The sequence below is a fragment of the Nyctereutes procyonoides genome, unplaced genomic scaffold (genome assembly GCF_905146905.1).
Source record: "Nyctereutes procyonoides isolate TBG_1078 unplaced genomic scaffold, NYPRO_anot_genome, whole genome shotgun sequence".
Classification (NCBI taxonomy): domain Eukaryota; kingdom Metazoa; phylum Chordata; class Mammalia; order Carnivora; family Canidae; genus Nyctereutes; species Nyctereutes procyonoides.
The window spans coordinates 40,520,154-40,537,923 of record NW_026575024.1 but is presented as its reverse complement, the minus strand read 5'-3'; the positions used below and the strand labels follow the sequence as shown (position 1 = coordinate 40,537,923).

Below are 17,770 nucleotides of genomic sequence, written 5' to 3'. Positions count from 1 at the left end.
TTTTCAGACCACAATGCTTTGAAATCTGAACTCAATCACAAGAAGAGATTTAAAAGAAACTCAAACAGGTGGAGGTTAAAGACCATCCTACTAAAAGATGAATGGGTCAACCAGGAAATTCAAGAAGAATAAAAAGATTCATGGAAACTAATGAGAATGAAGATACAACCATTCAAAATCTTTGGGATACAGCAAAAGCAGTCCTAAGAGTAAAATACATTACAACACAAGCATCCCTCAAAAAATTGGAAAAACTCAAATACACAAGCTAACCTTGCACCTAAAGGAACTGGAAAAAGAACAGCAAATAAATTCTACAGCAAGCAGAATAAAAGAGATAATAAAGATTCAAGCAGAACTCAATGAAATAGAGATCAGAAGAACTGTAGAACAGATCAACAAAACCAGTAGTTGGTTCTTTGAAAGAATTAATAAGATAGATAAACCATTAGCCAGCCTTATTAAAAAGAAAAAAGACTCAAATTAATAAAATCACGAATGAAAGAGGAAAGATCACAACCAATACCAAGGAAATACAAACGATTTTAAAAACATATTATGAGCAGCAACAAAAAGAAATAAAAGGCATTTGAATGGCAAAGAAGAAGTCAAACTCTGCCTCTCTGCAGATGACATGATACTGTACATCGAAAACCCAAAAGACTCCATCCCAAGATTGCTAGAACTCGTACAGCAATTACCCAGTGTGGCAGGATAAAAAATCAATGCCCAGAAGTCACTAGCATTTCTATACACTAACAATGAGACTGAAGAAAGAGAAATTAAGGAGTCAATCCCATTTACAATTGCACCCAAAAGCATAAGATACCTAGGAATAAACCTAACCAAAGAGGTAAAGGATCTAAACCCTCAAAACTACAGAACACTTCTGAAAGAAATTGAGGAAGACACAAAGAGATGGAAAAATATTCCATGCTCATGAATTGGAGGAATTAATATTGTGAAAATATCAATGCTACCCAGGGCAATTTACACATTTAATGCAATCCCTATCCAAATACCATGGACTTTGTTCAGAGAGTTGGAACAAATCATCTTAAGATTTGTGTGGAGTCAGAAAAGACCCCGAATAGCCAGAGGATTATTAAAACAGAAAACCAGAGCCGGGGGCATCACAATACCAGATTTCAGGTTGTACTACAAAGCTGTGATCATCAAGACAGTGTGGTACTGGCACAAAAACAGACACATAGATCAATGGAACAGAACAGAGAACCCAGAAATGGGCCCTCAACTCTATGGTCAACTAATATTCGACAAAGCAGGAAAGACTATCCACTGGAAAAAAGACAGTCTCTTCAATAAATGGTGCTGGGAAAATTGGACATCCACATGCAGAAGAATGAAACTAGACCATTCTCTTACAACATACACAAAGATACACTCAAAATGGATGAAAGATCTAAATGTGAGACAAGATTCCATCAAAATCCTAGAGGAGAACACAGACAACACCCTTTTTGAACTTGGCCACAGCAACTTCTTGCAAGATACATCTATGAAGGCAAGGAAACAAAAACAAAAATGAACTATTGGGACTTAATCAAGATAAAAAGCCTTTGCACAGCAAAGGAAACAGTCCACAAAACTAAAAGACAGCCTACAGAATGGGAGAAGATATTTGCAAATAACATATCAGATAAAGGGCTAGTATCCAAGATTTGTAAAGAACTTATTAAACTCAACAGCAAAGAAACAAACAATCCAATCATGAAATGGGCAAAAGACCTGAACAGAAATCTCACAGAGGAAGACATAGACATGACCAACAAGCACATGAGAAAATGCTCCACATCACTTGCCATCAGGGAAATACAAATAAAAACCACAATGAGATCCCACCTCACACCAGTGAGAATGGTGAAAATTAACAAGACGGGAAACAACAAATGTTGGAGAGGATGTGGAGAAAGGGGAATCCTCTTGCACTGTTGGTAGGAATGAGAACTGGTGCAGCCACTCTGGAAAACTGTGTGGAGGTTCCTCAAAGAGTTAAAAATAGAACTTCCCTATGACCCAGCAATTGCACTGCTGGGGATTTACCCCAAAGATACAGATGTAGTGAAAAACCGAGGCACCTGCACCCCGATGTTTCTAGCAGCAGTGTCCACAATAGCCAAACTGTGGAAGGAGCCTTGGTGTCCATCGAAAGATGAATGGATAAAGAAGATGTGGTCTATATACATAATGGAATATTACTTAGTCATTAGAAATGATGAATACCCACTATTTGCTTCAACATGGATAGAACTGGAGGGTTTTATGCTGAGTGAAGTACGGCAATCAGGGAAGACAAACATTATACGGTTTCATTCATATGGAGAATATAAAAAATAGTGAAAGGGAATAAAGGGGAAAGGAGAGAAAATAAGTGGGAAATATCAGAGAGGGTAACAGACATTAGTGACTCCTAACTCTGAGAAACAAGCAAGGGGTGGTGGAAAGGGGGGTGGGCAGGAGGATGGGGTGCCTGGGTGACGGGCACAGAGGGGGCACTTGATGGGATGAGCAGTGAGTGTCATACTGTATGTTGGCAAATGGAACTCAAATAAAAAAATCCAAAAAATCAAAAATAAATAAAAATAAAAAATGTAATGAAACTTCACTTATTCTCAATAATCTTTTTATTGACTTAGATAATAGTTTTGGAATATTATAAGATATTTCTTCAATTCTTGTGCTATTCATAAATATAGCAGTACTGTGACCTGAAAGCCTGTGTTCCCTCCAAATTTATACATTGAAATCTGAACTCCCCAAAGTGATGATATTAACAGGTAGAATCTTTGGGAAGTGATTAGGTTCTGAGGGGTGAGGCCTCATGAATGGGATCAGTGGTCCTGTAAGAGAGATCTCAGAGAGCTCCTAGCCCCTCCTGTCTTTTGAGCATACAGTAAGTCTGCAACCCAGAAAAGGGCCCTCATCTGACCATAATGACACCTTATCTCAGAATTCTAGCCTCCAAAGCCATGAGCAATAAATTTCTGTTGTTCATAAGCTACACAGTTTGTGGAATTTTGTCACAACAGTCCCAATGGACTAAGACAAACAACTACAGACCTGCTGACATACTTTTAAGTGTATCTCCTTTATTAACACATACTCAATTACTCTAAGTTGAAATTATTAATAAGCAATAAATTTAGCCTTGACACCAATTCTTTGGTGTATATGCTCCTACCATGGCTAATTTCAATCACCAATGTAATGTCACCAAAAACAGAGTTGAGAAGACATGTGCCATAATGCATCATGCTATATAGTATTTCTACCATACAGATACAATGTACATGTGTAACCCCAAGAACACAGATACTAACAAAATATAATATAATCAGGAAGTGGTGAGTTTTGTATGTGTATTATCTTTGTTTCTAATATAGCTTACTAATTTTAAATTTATATAATTTTTTGAATACTAGCACTCTGATAGATAGCTTAAGGAAAAAAGAAAACTCTTCCTGAATCATCTCTCAATCTCCATTTTTGTGTTTCCTCAATCTTGTCTTTGCAGGTGAAAAGTTTTTACAATCATCCACCTAATTCCCAGATCCTACTTTGAAATCTTGTTTACATATCTTTCACTTTGTACAGGAATGTTCCCCAATCAAAACTCATTCTAACATCCTGCTATAAAAATAAATGAGGAAAGACAACTTCAGATAGTGATTTGTGTTCTGCAGACATTTTTTAAGTGGTGGTATGATAAAGAATGACAAAGAAGAGTAATTATTTAGGACATGTTGTCACAGAAGACCTCACTGAAGATATGCTGTTCAAACTAAGATCTGATTGACAGGAAGGAGCCAACTATGTGAAGATATGGATGAAAATTTTTCAAAAAAGAGGGAACAGTGGAGGCCTTAAGAGAGGATGTTCAATCTGCTTTCAATGTATTTTAAGCATGGTAAATAAGAGGGTAGTAGAAGAAACCAAATGGCCAGGTATGCAGCACCCTGTGGCCACTCTAAGTAGTTTGGACTTCATTCTATGTGTCATGGGAAGCCTGGGAGAGTTTTAAGAGCGAGGGAATGACATATTCTGATTTAAGTTATTAATTATTTTTTATATTGTTGTTTAGAGAATGAATTAGAACAAGACAAGAGTGTAAAGCTGAGTGACAGTCTAGGATTCTCCTGCCTGAATTCAGCCAGAAGATAATAATGACAAACTAGAGTGTTGACAGTGGAGACAGAAAAGAATGAATAAATGAGATGTATATCACCCAGGCAAAGCTGAAAAACAATGCAGGTGAATTGAACGTGAGATATGAGGGAAAGGGAAGAAATGAGAATGATGCCCAAGTTCAAAGCTTGAACAACGGTGTCCATCAGTTGAAATGTGGGCATCTGTGGTCAGAAAAAAATGGAGAAAATAAGACTTTATTTTAATATGCTTGGATGATGCAAGACCAAGGGGGAACGTCAAGTTGAGAGCAGGGTAGTTAGATCAAACGATGTGAAATTTTCCCTTTTGTCAACCAAAAATGATCAAACACTGGAAATGTCACATGATTTCATTTCATAAGCATTAGAAGCCCAGTGGAAAGATCAAACATGTGAAGATGCTATCCACTTAATGACGTGTATATAACTGTTGAGTTGTATGTAATTTATAAACATAAAATATCATGTGAGTATCATTTATGATGGTTCTATTTATAGCACACCACATAAAATCACACCCATTCATATAACTGATCAGACTATGACAATTCAACATCTATAAGGGCTTCCTTTAACACTCTACTTTGGCCTAAAGGAATTTTTTCACATTTCTGAGAACAAATTTAGAACTCACACGCCTCAGTGGCAGCTGAGCACCATGAAATGAAAGCCACTGTGCACTCATCTTTGCAGTCTCATAGCTGGCACATGTTCTGCTGATTCTCCTCTCAGTTTACTGGTGGTTTGCCAGTTTATAGTAGAGATAATCTCATGCATCATTTGCAATTTTTTCCTTTTCTAATATTTTTACTCTTCTGTTTAGGTTTCACTTGATAAAATTTCCAAACATATAGAAATTAATTATCACACACACTCTGTTAACTATTGAGGTGGTTGTGTGTCATTAATTCTGATGGCAAATAAACTTTTGACTTAGAAAGACTTACACTATGATAGTTTATTTCTTCTTTTAAGAAATAAATTATCCTCTCAGATTAAAGGAAGGCTATATAATATTCAGTGGTGTATGGGAAACATAAATGCATACAATAACCTATAATACAAGGTAGGTTAATGTAAATATCCGTATCATTGTTCCAATACATTCATTTCACCATAAATCTTCTGTTTTTCCTTAAAGCATCTCTAGCGTATGCTCCTATCTTTTCTTCCTCCACTATCAGTCTACCATAGCATTTTTACTCTTGCCTGGGCTACTAAATTTGCCCTCTACTGGTTCTCCCCACCACCCATATTTCCTCCCTCCATAATCCTGTCACTCTCATCTTATCCTCCTTGGCATCATCAGTGACTAATGACACCCAATGTGTAGCTCATCACAGACCTCTCTGTAGGAGGGTAGGTGTAGGAATCATACCCATGCTACAAAGATATTTATTCCAATATTTATGAAGCAATTTAAGGAAAACTACTTTCTTATTCCCTAAGTTTCAGACCACTAAGAAAGGGGCTTCTTTCTTTACCCAGGAGGATGATGTATGATGGAAAACGTTCCCATTCTGGAAACATTGTTAGACTGTGGGCATTTCTTATGGTGTTCCTTAGATGGATTAAATGTTCAAATTCATAGAGGGAGTACTTAGGAGCTGAAGATAATGAGATGACCTAATTCCTTCATAATGAAAGTAAGTCATGAGTTTAAGGGTTTCCAGACATCACTTTTCAATTTTATCTGGAGTTAAGCAGCCAATAGTGAAGTAAAAGGGCTAAGGCTTTGTTTTGTTTTGGCCTCTGGTTTTCTATGCAGACCAATGGGTAGTAAGAGACTCTAGAGCTAAAACTGTTTTATAATAAAAATAATTTTTACATTGTTCAAATGTAATGTCTTTAATCAAACGTACATTAGAAATAAGAATTATACAACTACAGAGCACTAGGAATTGACATGATATGGTTGGTACATCACCAAGCTAGAAGTCAGACAATTTGAATTTCAGTCTTAGTCTTATGGAGAACCAATTGCCTGGCATTGAATTAGTCAATTAATTTTTCTACTTCAGAGTTTCTTCATCTGTAAAATAGAAGTGATCTCAAAGGTTTTATCTAGCATTCAAATTTCATAATTATCTAATCTCTCACCTCCTGGCTAAAAAGTAATTTCATAGTAGCAATTTAGACAACAATAATAGTTTAACAAGTGTTTTCTCACAACCTTGTTGGTAGAATAAGCTAAAATAGGATAAGGATGCCTTTATCGAAACTGGGAGGGATCCTTTAAAATTCTCACTTGACTAGTTGGTTACTAAAACAGAGTACAGAAAAATCTGCTAATATTTCTTCACTTCTACTTTCCAGCACTAAATATGGTGATAGTGATAGGCCACATTGCTTCTGCATTATCTTACCTTTTAAAGAGTGATAATTTATAGTCCATTTGTCATCATATATGTGTTTTCCTCTTGTAGGCTTTATGGAATTTTACTGCCTATGTTATCTGGAGGCAATGCAACCAGGTGTTATGGTCACTGTGCTGAACACACAGATTTTCCTACCTGGACTGCCTGAATAGATTTTTAGCTGGACTCTATGATTCCCCACTTCCTGGTGTTCGTGCCCTTGTGCAATCTCATCCTTGTGAGTATAGTGGGAACCTGTCACTTAATTCTAGCCAATAGAATATGGCAAATAAAATGAGATGTCTCCCTGTGATTACATTATGTTGTGTAGCAAAGATGACGTGATTTGATTATCTTACTCTATATAAGAATCCATCTTGCTAGCAGACTTGTTCTAGAGTCTTGCTCTCCTTGATGGCTCTAAAGACACAAGCTTTCCTAAATCTTACAGCGGCAGGGAAATAAATTCTTCCAACAACCTGAGTAAGTTTGGAAATAGCCCCTTCTCCAGTCACATCTGCAGATGAGAACCCCTCTGGTCACATCTTGATTTCAGCTTTGCCAAGGACCCAGATAAGATGTGCCTGGACTTCTGACCCACTCAAACTGCGAAATAACAAGTGTGATTATTTATTATATAATAGAAAACTAATACAAGGAATGTATTCCTTCGACTACTAGAAGGCTGGAAGTTCTCAGCTATGAGCCCTCCTCAGGAGTTGCCTCAGCTGGAGACAGCACCTGACTCAAAGTCACAACCCCTCCTAGGGTAAGTTCACATCTAGTAACTCATCAGTGTGAAGCTATAAAGGCCTACTTCTTTGCCCCATCTCCAGACATCTGACCCAGTTCCAAAATAAACAAAAGGCTCACTTTGCTTTATGTCCCGCTGCTCCCTTCCCCTTGTAACAGTGGTGTGTGTGTGTGTGTGTGTGTGTGTGTGTGCGTGTGTGTGCACATGTACACATATCTGGGCTTAGACATCAAACAAGCTTTGAAATTATCTAACATTCTGTAAGGCTGTCTTCTATTATTTTATTCACTATCTCCCAGTCCAAAGAGACCCATGGCTACAGAATGGGGGAATCTTTTTAAAAAAAGCATTAATAAAAATTACTGTAGCTTACACCCAACTACGTGTTTTCAAGGACAGCCAGAATTGCCAAAATCGAGTGAACATGAAACACATGGTATCAAGAGAGTTCCTGGTTAAACTAGGTAATAGTTAAAACTCAAGGAGCATTGAGAAATAATTAAGATGAACATATGTTGATACATATATTCATGATACTGTAAGTGTACAAAAAAAGTAAGCAGACTTTGGAAAAAGACAGCCTAGATTTGAATGGATATTATCTCTGTAACCTTTAAAAAACTGTCTCCCCTTCTGAAACACAATTTTATTATCTATAATATGGGGATGATATTAGGCTTACAAGATTGTGAGAATTAAATCAACTAAAATATGAAAATGTCTAGCATCGTATTCAAAATGCAATAGGCACACAATAAAAACCCTATTTCCTCTTTGTTTTGTCAACTTCTCTTTAAATCTTAATTTTTTTGTTTTTAAGGAATGGAGGAATAGATGGAAAGCTCTCCGGAAAGGTAATTCTGAATAATCTCTGATTAATTCAAAGTTCAGAGGGAGTGGAGAGTCATCTGGCCCAGGTACCTCTACCTTTGTAGTCCTTTTAATAAGTTTCCAAATTACTGTTTGGCTGAGACTTTAGTTCTGCAATTGGTGAATGTTGGCATACTGAGATTTTTCCCAAGTTTGTTCTCATTCTTGATTCATAATTAGTAGCTGCCTTACCAAATTACCACACAATTATAGCACCTGAGTCTTTCTTGAAGCTCTTTCAATTAAAAGACTAGCTGGGATTGGCAAGGCTTAATTTTCTCCACCTTGTTGGTCCAAATCAACAGTGTATTATCTGGCACCATATAGGGAGGATAGATCCAAGTCCATATGACTTTATTATGGCAGCGAATGTTTACTGTACTACTGGGTAGACCAATGGATCTAAAATTAAAAAAAAATGGGAATAATTTCATCTCTCAATGGATACATCTTCTGAGTTAGATGATTTAGTGATACCAAGATGAATGATTTATATGGACAATTGCACTATTTACTTGAATAATAGAATACTGGCAAATTTTGTAAAATGTAAGAATATACAGGTGGAGGCAGGAACTATGGAAGCTGATCCAATTCAGCCTGTTTCCTGAACAAACAAATCCCTTCTTTTGAATTTTGAAGAATTTTTGCCAAACCCATCCATCCTCTTCTATGCACAATTGTTTGTTCTCTGTTGTGCATTGGACTGGGGCAAAGTCATAAATTTTATATGATAACTAACCCCATCAAAGCAAATAGTATGATTAAAAAAAAGATTGCTGTTTACCATTAGCATCAAAAGTGATTAATATGCATCTTACCCAACTCTCCGATGGCTATAAATGCAATAGAGTATGTACAAGTGCTTGTATATGTGTATGGTATATATACATATTTTACCATATGTATGGTAAAATAGTGGGTAGGTCCAGGATATGAAACTGGAAGAGCTTCTCTCTTTCTTGCTCAGAAATAGTGGTACTCTATTCTTTTGGTGGTAGAGTTTCCAAAGACAAATTATATAAAATATCTCTACAATATTAAAACATAATTGTATAAAGGAAAGTTTCATAGGCTCAGGGAAAGCTGTGATCCTTTTTTAAAATGAATCTTAAGTGGAAGGCAAATAGAGAAAGATATAAATAGCATTATTCTGGTTTAAAATGGTTTTGGTATAGATTTTAAAAAAAATGAAAGAATTTGGGGGCCATGAAAGACCATACATGTGTTTGTATGTGTGTATTCTTTCTGAAATTTTTGCATTCTCCAGAAATGAAGAAAGACAAGAGTGCCCATATCTTGGGAGGGTAAAAACAAAACAAAACAGTGTAAAAACATGAACACCAGACAATAAATACAATAAATAAAAAATTCAGACATGTCAAAATGAAACTAGAATAAAAACACATAAAAGATAAAGATATTAAAAGCTACCAGGAAAAGCAATGGAAATTTGAAAAAAGAAATGTAAAAATATGCATAAATATACAATATTCATTGATAAGAGGAGTCAAGTTCAGAAAATTATCAGTTCTCATTAAATTATAAATTTAATTGTACTTAATAAAAATCCCAAAAGAAACTTTTGAAAACATGACAAATTATCCTATAATTCAACTGGAAGAAGAAAGCTCACAAATATTTAAATCAGTTTGGAAGATGATAAATAAGACACATAGAGCTTTATCCTTATAGATATCAAGATTTAAAATGAGAATCATTGAAGCAGTTTACGTTTGTAACAGAGATAGTCCAACATATCAAAAAGAGATCAACAGAAATACAGTTGTGCATTTATGGAAACTATGGCCTATCAAAGAAGGCCAGATGAGTTGATGGACTACATATGAATACAAAAATTTAGTCGTTTCTGTAAGAATTTATAGAATTAATAGAATTGTTTCATGAGATTGTGATAGGAAGCATTTTTAAAATAAAATATGAAGGGTACAAACCATAAAAAAAATCAGTACATATTTTGAAAATAAAATTTAAAACACAATAAAAGTCTCCATGGAAAAGTTAAAAGAATAGCTCCAATCTGAATTTATAAAAAATAGCAACACAGAGGGCACCTGGGTGACTCAGTAGTAAACTATTTTTAATTTTAGCTCAAGACCTGATCTCAGGATCCTGAGATTGAGCCTAAGGCAGGCTCTATGTTTATTGCAGAGTCGGCTTGTCTCACCCTCTCCTGCTCTCCCCCCTCCACCCCCAATCCTGCTCACTCTCTCTCTCAAGTAAAATATTTAATAAATAAGAAATAGATAATAAATAAATAAATAAATAAATAAATAAATAAATAAAAGCAAGCAACACACATAATGGGCAAAGTATATAATAATAAATATATAAAGAACACCTATTTCACAACAAGGAAAAGGCATTAACTCATTAAGGGAAAAAAGTGAACAATTCACATTAAGAGTAATTCACAGAAAGGAAACCCAATGGATAGTAAATAGAGATCTTACCAGTAATCAGGAAACTGCATCTTAAAGCCTCAATGAGATACTGTTTCAAAGAGATACTGTTTCATACTCATTCAAATGGAAAAACTAAAATCTGAAAATGCTATTGTGGAATGCAGAAAAACATGAGTCCTAATAAATGCTGTGGAGAATGTAAACAAGCACAGCCATTTGGGATAATAATTTGGGTTTTATTAATACATTTGAAGATGTGCATCCTCTGAGTCTAATTATATACCCAGCCTAATTCAACCTTTGAACATGTGTGTAAGGAGGTTACTTGCATGCTCTTTGTCACAGTGAGGGAGTAGAAAGCACTTTAATATTTTCCATAAATATGAAATTGATCAGATGTGTCTTACTCATAATATGGAATTACAGCTCTCAATTAAAATCAATGAATAAGGGGATCGCGGGGTGGCTCAGGGGATCCCTGAGGGGCTCAGCGGTTTGGTGCCTGCCTTTGGCCCAGGGCGCGATCCTGGAGTCCCAGGATCGGGTCCCGCGTTGGGCTCCCAGCATGGAGCCTGCTTCTCCCTCCTCCTGTGTCTCTGCCTCTCTCTCTCTCTTTCTCTCTCTCTCAATCTATCATAAATAAATAAATAAATAAATAAATAAATAAATAAATAAATCTTTTAAAAAAATCAATGAATAAGAATCTATATGTATCAATATGGAAATCAAAAATAAAATGTCAGGCACCTGGGTGGTTCAGATGGCTAAGCCTCTTACTCTTGACTTTGGCTCAAGTTATGATCTTAGGCTTGTGAGATTGAGCCTGTGCTGGACTCTGTGCTCAGCATGGAATCTACTTGAGATTCTCTCTTTCCCTCTGCCCCTACCCCTGCTTGCTCTCTCTCAAAATAAATAAATAAAATCTGTAAAAAAAAAAGAAAGTAATGTGAGAAAGAGATGGATGATGATATGTACAGTATAATATTTATGAAATACTTCAGAAATATACAATTAATACAATATATATTTTGATGAATATTTTACATATATAGTAAAAGTATAAAGTGATAAACTGGAATCATGCAAACCAAATTAAAAAGAGTAGCTGTGTTTGGAGGAAAATAATAAGTAATCTTTTTATTCTCTGAATACATCTCTGAAATGTAATGATAATAAAAAAAGAATAATAATTAAAAAAAACATAACTATTGGCCATCCATCTAGATAGGTTGTGTGTGAAATACACAGAATTTTCCTATGATTTCAGGGGATTGCTACCATTCAGAAAACCATCAATTTGAGCTAGGATACCCGAGTTAGAGGTTCTACAAACCTCATCCTATTCAGGGTCAGGTATGAATTCCTTCCACTACAGCAATTTGTTTTTAGCAGACGTTGTTTCAAAGCAAATCAGAGTAGAATCCAACGTGGTAAAACAGAGAAAAGCTAAGTTGTTTTTGGTAAAATAGTTTTGGGTATATTGTCCAGGGTTAATCATTCTCCCTTTTACCTAGGAAGTGGATTCTGAAACCCCCTTAAGAGGACTCTGGGCCACAAGATTTGAAAACAATTGTTTCCAGTTTGTTATATTGAAAGGCAAGCTATGATGAGTAATCCAGTCAATCACCAAACTATCTTACTGCTCAGGTTTGCAACATTAACAAGCTGAGCAGTGAATTAAAATGAAGAAAAATGTTTGTTGGTTGGTTGACTGGCTTTGAGTGATTTCAGAATAAGATAAAATCACTGAGAGATCTTAAAAGGAGACTGGGACATTGACAATTGAACCACATGACCTACAGATAAAAGTCATCAGCAAACATTATATCGAGTATGTCTATATGGTATACTATCAGGCTAACAAATGCCTTCACTATACTTAGAGTTAAAACTTAAGACAGTATGAAAATATAGATTTTTATTTGCCTTTGCTCATAAGGAGCTCAGAGCCTAACTACACAAAATTTCATAACTGATATCATTTCTGTATTACCACCTGCCTTACGTTTTTTTTTTTTTGCATATGTTCTGATTTGCCATTTCTATTCAAGTTAACCTTGAAAAATAAAGTCAAGATTTTCCAATTGTACATGGCTTGAAATTATTTTTAGAAAGAGAGGTGAGTATAAATAAATGAGAAGACATTTTTATTAGGTCCAAACTTTTCATTCCCATCTCCAAATCTTATTTGATAGGTATTTTAGGAATATCTGTGACTATACCATTTACTTCTTCATCTATATTAATAGAAACTTTTTGATAGCACACATTTTCAGGACATTCCAGTTTTTGTTTCCCTACTGGATAAACTGATAACATCAGTCATCAAAATGATGAAGAGAATCTGATGTTACTGGGCAGTAGACTTCAGGAGATTTACATGTCCTTCACCTCGCCTCAACTCACATACATTTTACCATCACAGAAATAGAAGTTCTTAGTTAAACATCTATGTGAGACGGTCAACCACAGGCCATTGTCTTTTGCATAAATGCTACCTAATTGAAAGTCAGGTTTGTATTTTTCAAAGCTGAAAAGGAGATTCCAGTTTTACTTCTTTCAGAAATTTAGGAAGAATCTATAATAAGTAAACATCCCATATGAGCTCACTGGTGAAGGATGAATAAAATTTTAAGCTTATGAATGATTTCAAAGAATCATAATGGATTCACTCCCTACCAATATCATCATTGCTTTTTTATATTCACAACAGAAATGTGAAATCATTCAGCCATAGAGGCAATCATATAACTTTATTATGAAATTCAAGGTAGTTGTAACAAATAGTTCCACCTTGCTATACATTTTCTTTTTTTCTAAAAAAAAAAAAAAAACTAAATGAATGATTTTAGGCTATAATTAGCAAAACAGAGGTCAGAGAGTTTTAGAATTAATTTGCATTCCATTATGAAATGATTCCAGGTACAAGAATTACAATGCCTCATTTTGCTTCACAGTCTTTATTTAAAATTCCATTTCTATTTTCATTCCTGCAGAAATGACATCCTACACTCATTTATGTTTTGTTTGTTTGAGGAAAAAGAAAGCCTGAACTCAGTCTAGTGGGACCTAATTATCGAAACCTAATTCCAATTACAGTCTTTTAAATCGCTTTAGGCTTTCCTCCTCTCCACTTCCTTTTCAAAAAGGGCCATTTATATTGTTCAGAAGACTTTCCATGTGAGGGACTTCTATTTATAGATACCGTCTACCAGGAGTTTTGTAGCTTCATAATCTCAGTTTGCCAAACAACTTCATGCTCATTTGAACTGTGGAATTTCTTTGTAATTTAAATGCCCAGGATAAGAGACACAAAGCTAAAGCATACACAAATTAAGACTTTCTTGTTGAGATAAAACATAACATTTCCCTTAAACATCTAATTTTTACAAAAGGTATAAAGACTGTTGCTAATAGAGGATGTTGCTTATAGATGTTTAAATAAAATGCTTAAAGCTTGATCACTAAATTTGACTAGAGTTTCAAAGTCAGCTATCAAAACAGTATTAACCCTTGAACTCAGAACAACCAAGAGGTAGAAATTCAACTTGCAACGTTACAGAATATATGAAGACAACTGTTTCCAACTTCCCATTTTATTATTTTATACCTCATTTTATAACACTTTTCCCCTCTTATCAGATAACAAAGATTTAGTCCCAAAGCTAAATTTCCCTTAGGATCTGTTCACTTACTGAACATCAACACTTAATTTTCACTCGAATATGTTATCATCTCTAATAGTAAACAAATGCAGATAGAATCTCTCCTATCACTATTGGTTACACAGAAAACATTATGATGACACATTTCATACCAGACATATATAACTCATGTGTATTAAGATATATACTACAGACAAATATTTTGGGATAACAAAGGGTGAATCAATTCACAGGCAGGGAAATATCCTGCTAATATTACTAACTAATAAAGGGCTGTGGCTTTCTTCATGATCTAGAACTAGACATATATCAGATACTAATGAACATGTGTAAATGTATTAACAACTCAAGTTGAAGCTAGCAACTACAATTTGAGCCTAGACTCAAATAAGGTGTTTCTATAGGGTATGATGTTTGATGGTCCGTGGTCAACAGTTGGGACAAAGTTTGGAGATGTTTATTGTGTTGTGGTATGCAGTTTTTCTTTCCTCTGTAGAAATTCTCATTTAATAAGGTAATGGCATTTATGTTATTAAGAAGAAACTAAAGCAGTGGTTCTCACACCTTCGTGAGCAGCATGATCACCTACAGGGCTTATTAAAATATAGATTGCTGGCTCTCCCTCCAGAGTTTTCTGATTGAGTAGGTCTATGGCAGGCCTGAGATCTTACATTTCTAACAAGTTCCCAAATGATATGGATGTGAGTAGCCTAGTGACCACATTTTGAGAAATTTTAAACGTAACACATTTCACGGTTTTCTCTTCTTTATGGAAATTTCATCTTAAGTGCTAGTGTTTCCTACAATATATATGTTGAGAAATATGTTTTACAGTTCTTTGGCTGAAAAACACCTTAGGTTGGGAAAGAATTTTGGAAACAAGTGAGGACAAAAGTGATCCCTTCACTTTTGATATGTCATTTTAGTAACATCTGATAAACCTCTGAAAATTGAAAAAAAAATGATACAGTTTATGAAGATGTTTATCTTATTGTAATTTATGTCAAGTGATAATACTGAAGTTACTTCTGACATATACAGTTTAGCATTTTCATGCATAAGAATTAAGGTGAAGCAGGAAATAGATAATATCAAGAAATGTCAAATTCCTTAGGTCCAAAACATGTATCATTAAATAATCTTCCCATTTACAAAATGCTAAAATCAGAGGCTTCCTTAGGAGAAGCTAGAATGAAGGAGTTAGTTTTAAAAGTCTTACTAACTTTAAAAAATCTTGGACTTATTTTTTTTTCTTGGTAGTGGTCTTTGAGTTTTCATTGGCTCCTTGGGCTTTGTATTACGGTGTTTGAAAATTTTTCTGAAGGTACCAGCACTGTTTATTGATACCACTACAGAAAATAATAATGCAAAAGTGAAAAAAAATATCCATCAGCTTTACTCTCCCAAGAAAATATATTCCAAAACAATAATCCAAAAGAAGAAAAAAGTTTATGCCCAGAAACAATGTTTCCAATATTACCTACAGTATTTTTAAAAGTTGAATGAGTTAAATTTCTCCACATAGGGAAACAGTTAATAGATTATGAATATTAAATTGATAAGATGGTGTTTCAAGATTAAACAGCAAAGTTACAAGTGATATGACAACATAGAAATGCTATATGCAAAGTAGATCTTGAAACTACTTCCCTGCTCAGATGGCATTACACAAGAAGGGTCAGGGAGAAAGAAGAGTTGAATTATAGTACTAGGATTTTAAATTATTTTTTTTTCTTTAATAAAATGTGTCAATGCTATTTTAACAATATATGAACATTTTTCAATGTTCCTATCAATATGTTCATTCTTCCCAAAAAGTATCACTTTAATTTTCTGGCAGCTGGTATTAATAGCACTAAGCTCAGAATATGGTTTAGATGTTTCTAGAATAGCTAGGTAAGAAGCTAGTGAGGAAAAAAATAAAAAAGCACTGAGTAAAAGGAGACTGGAAGCTTCTATACTTAATTTTCTTCTTATCTTAAATGAGGGCTCACTGGACATAAACAGTTGGCCCAAGCTTAAAAATGTTCAGAAGATGGATTTTATGTTCAAAGGAGACAAATGAAATTTCTAATAAGAATATCATACTCTATTCTATTCTGCCTCCACTTCAGCTGACTATTGGGCATTACCTTAAGGCCTTATGTCTGAATTTACTAAGTAGTTTCCTGTTGGGTTAAAACAAGGAAAGATTTTTGTCCACTTGAAATTAGCAATCACTTTCAGATCTTGACATTTCAATTAGTTTCCCTTATTTTATGCATTTTATGATAAACTGAGGGTAAGAATAAGACATTCCAGGATTTTTTTCAGTGGATATAACTTTGGACAACTTTGTTTTCCTTTAACTGCAACTGGGTTAAAATTTTAAGTTTGTGTGATCAATTTGTTCTTTTTAAATAAATGTTCTTTTTAAATGAAATAATTTATTTCATTAAAAAAACTTCACTGCAATTAAAAGCATGAAATCAGAGATCTTGTTGATTAAAAACAGTATTTTTCTCCCCATATTTTTGTTTAAAGAGGCTCAGGATTTTGATGTTTGGACAGAGGCTCTGAACAAGGCACACATCTTTTTTTTCTTTTCTTATTATAATATCTTTATATAGGTTTTTCAATATTCAGAAATATAAGGATATTTTCTACAAAATACTTTGTATTTTGCCTTTGATCTAAAACATCTGCCTTAAATTTCTGACCCTCAAAGAATAATTTAGAACTACAGAACATTTTTTTCCAGTTATTTAAAAACTGATGTGTGGTACAATTATAAAGTTGCCCTAAAAAGCAAGTCTCAGCATATTCTTAATCAGAGTAAAATGTGATTCTTTCCAACAAATGCACTGTTGAATTTCTTTCTGCCTTTGTCAGTAAAACAGCTGTGAACAGATTAAACTTTGTGATTTTTAAACTTTCCTCTTATGACTCACTTGAGACCTCCCTTTATTCCTTTTCTGCAGCTACTAGAATGTTCAAAGCAACAAACTGGATCAAACACACTTTCCAGTTTATACAATTTTTGGTCACATTGTCTACACCAGGTTTTTAAATTTAAAGGTAATGCTTTTGCCTTCTCCAGTTCATGCAAGGATCCCTTTAGAGGCTCAGTCCATTGGTGAGTACATACATCCCAGGCCTAATCCATGCTGAGCACTGCCTTTGGGCCCTTCTTCTAAGCTGTCCATAATCTCAGTGAAAGAGGGAGGGAAGACATGCAGATAAACATGCCTGCAATGAGCTGATGGAAAGAAGATCTGAGAAACCATTGACATGGCTCATAATTCAGTCATTAATTTTTTATTAAATAAATCTCTGGAAATTCTTGAATTCTAGTCCAGTGAGAGTTAAGATTTTGATTCAGGATGATCGAGGGATAATCAATAAAAACAAGAATAAAAGGACAATTAGAAACCATCCCCCCAATGCTAGATGCATAATAAACTAAGCAGTCTTTACACAGGGAAAGACAGTGGGGCACGCCTAGGTATAGTGACAGGTTTTTTTCTCCACA

The 17,770-nt window shown here is 34.7% G+C and overlaps 1 protein-coding gene across 1 annotated transcript in view; it reads right to left on the bottom strand.

Moving 5' to 3' along the window:
• MACROD2 (mono-ADP ribosylhydrolase 2) overlaps positions 1–17,770 on the bottom strand; it is a 1,896,077-nt gene that overhangs the window by 633,320 nt on the left and 1,244,987 nt on the right. The window lies entirely within an intron of this gene.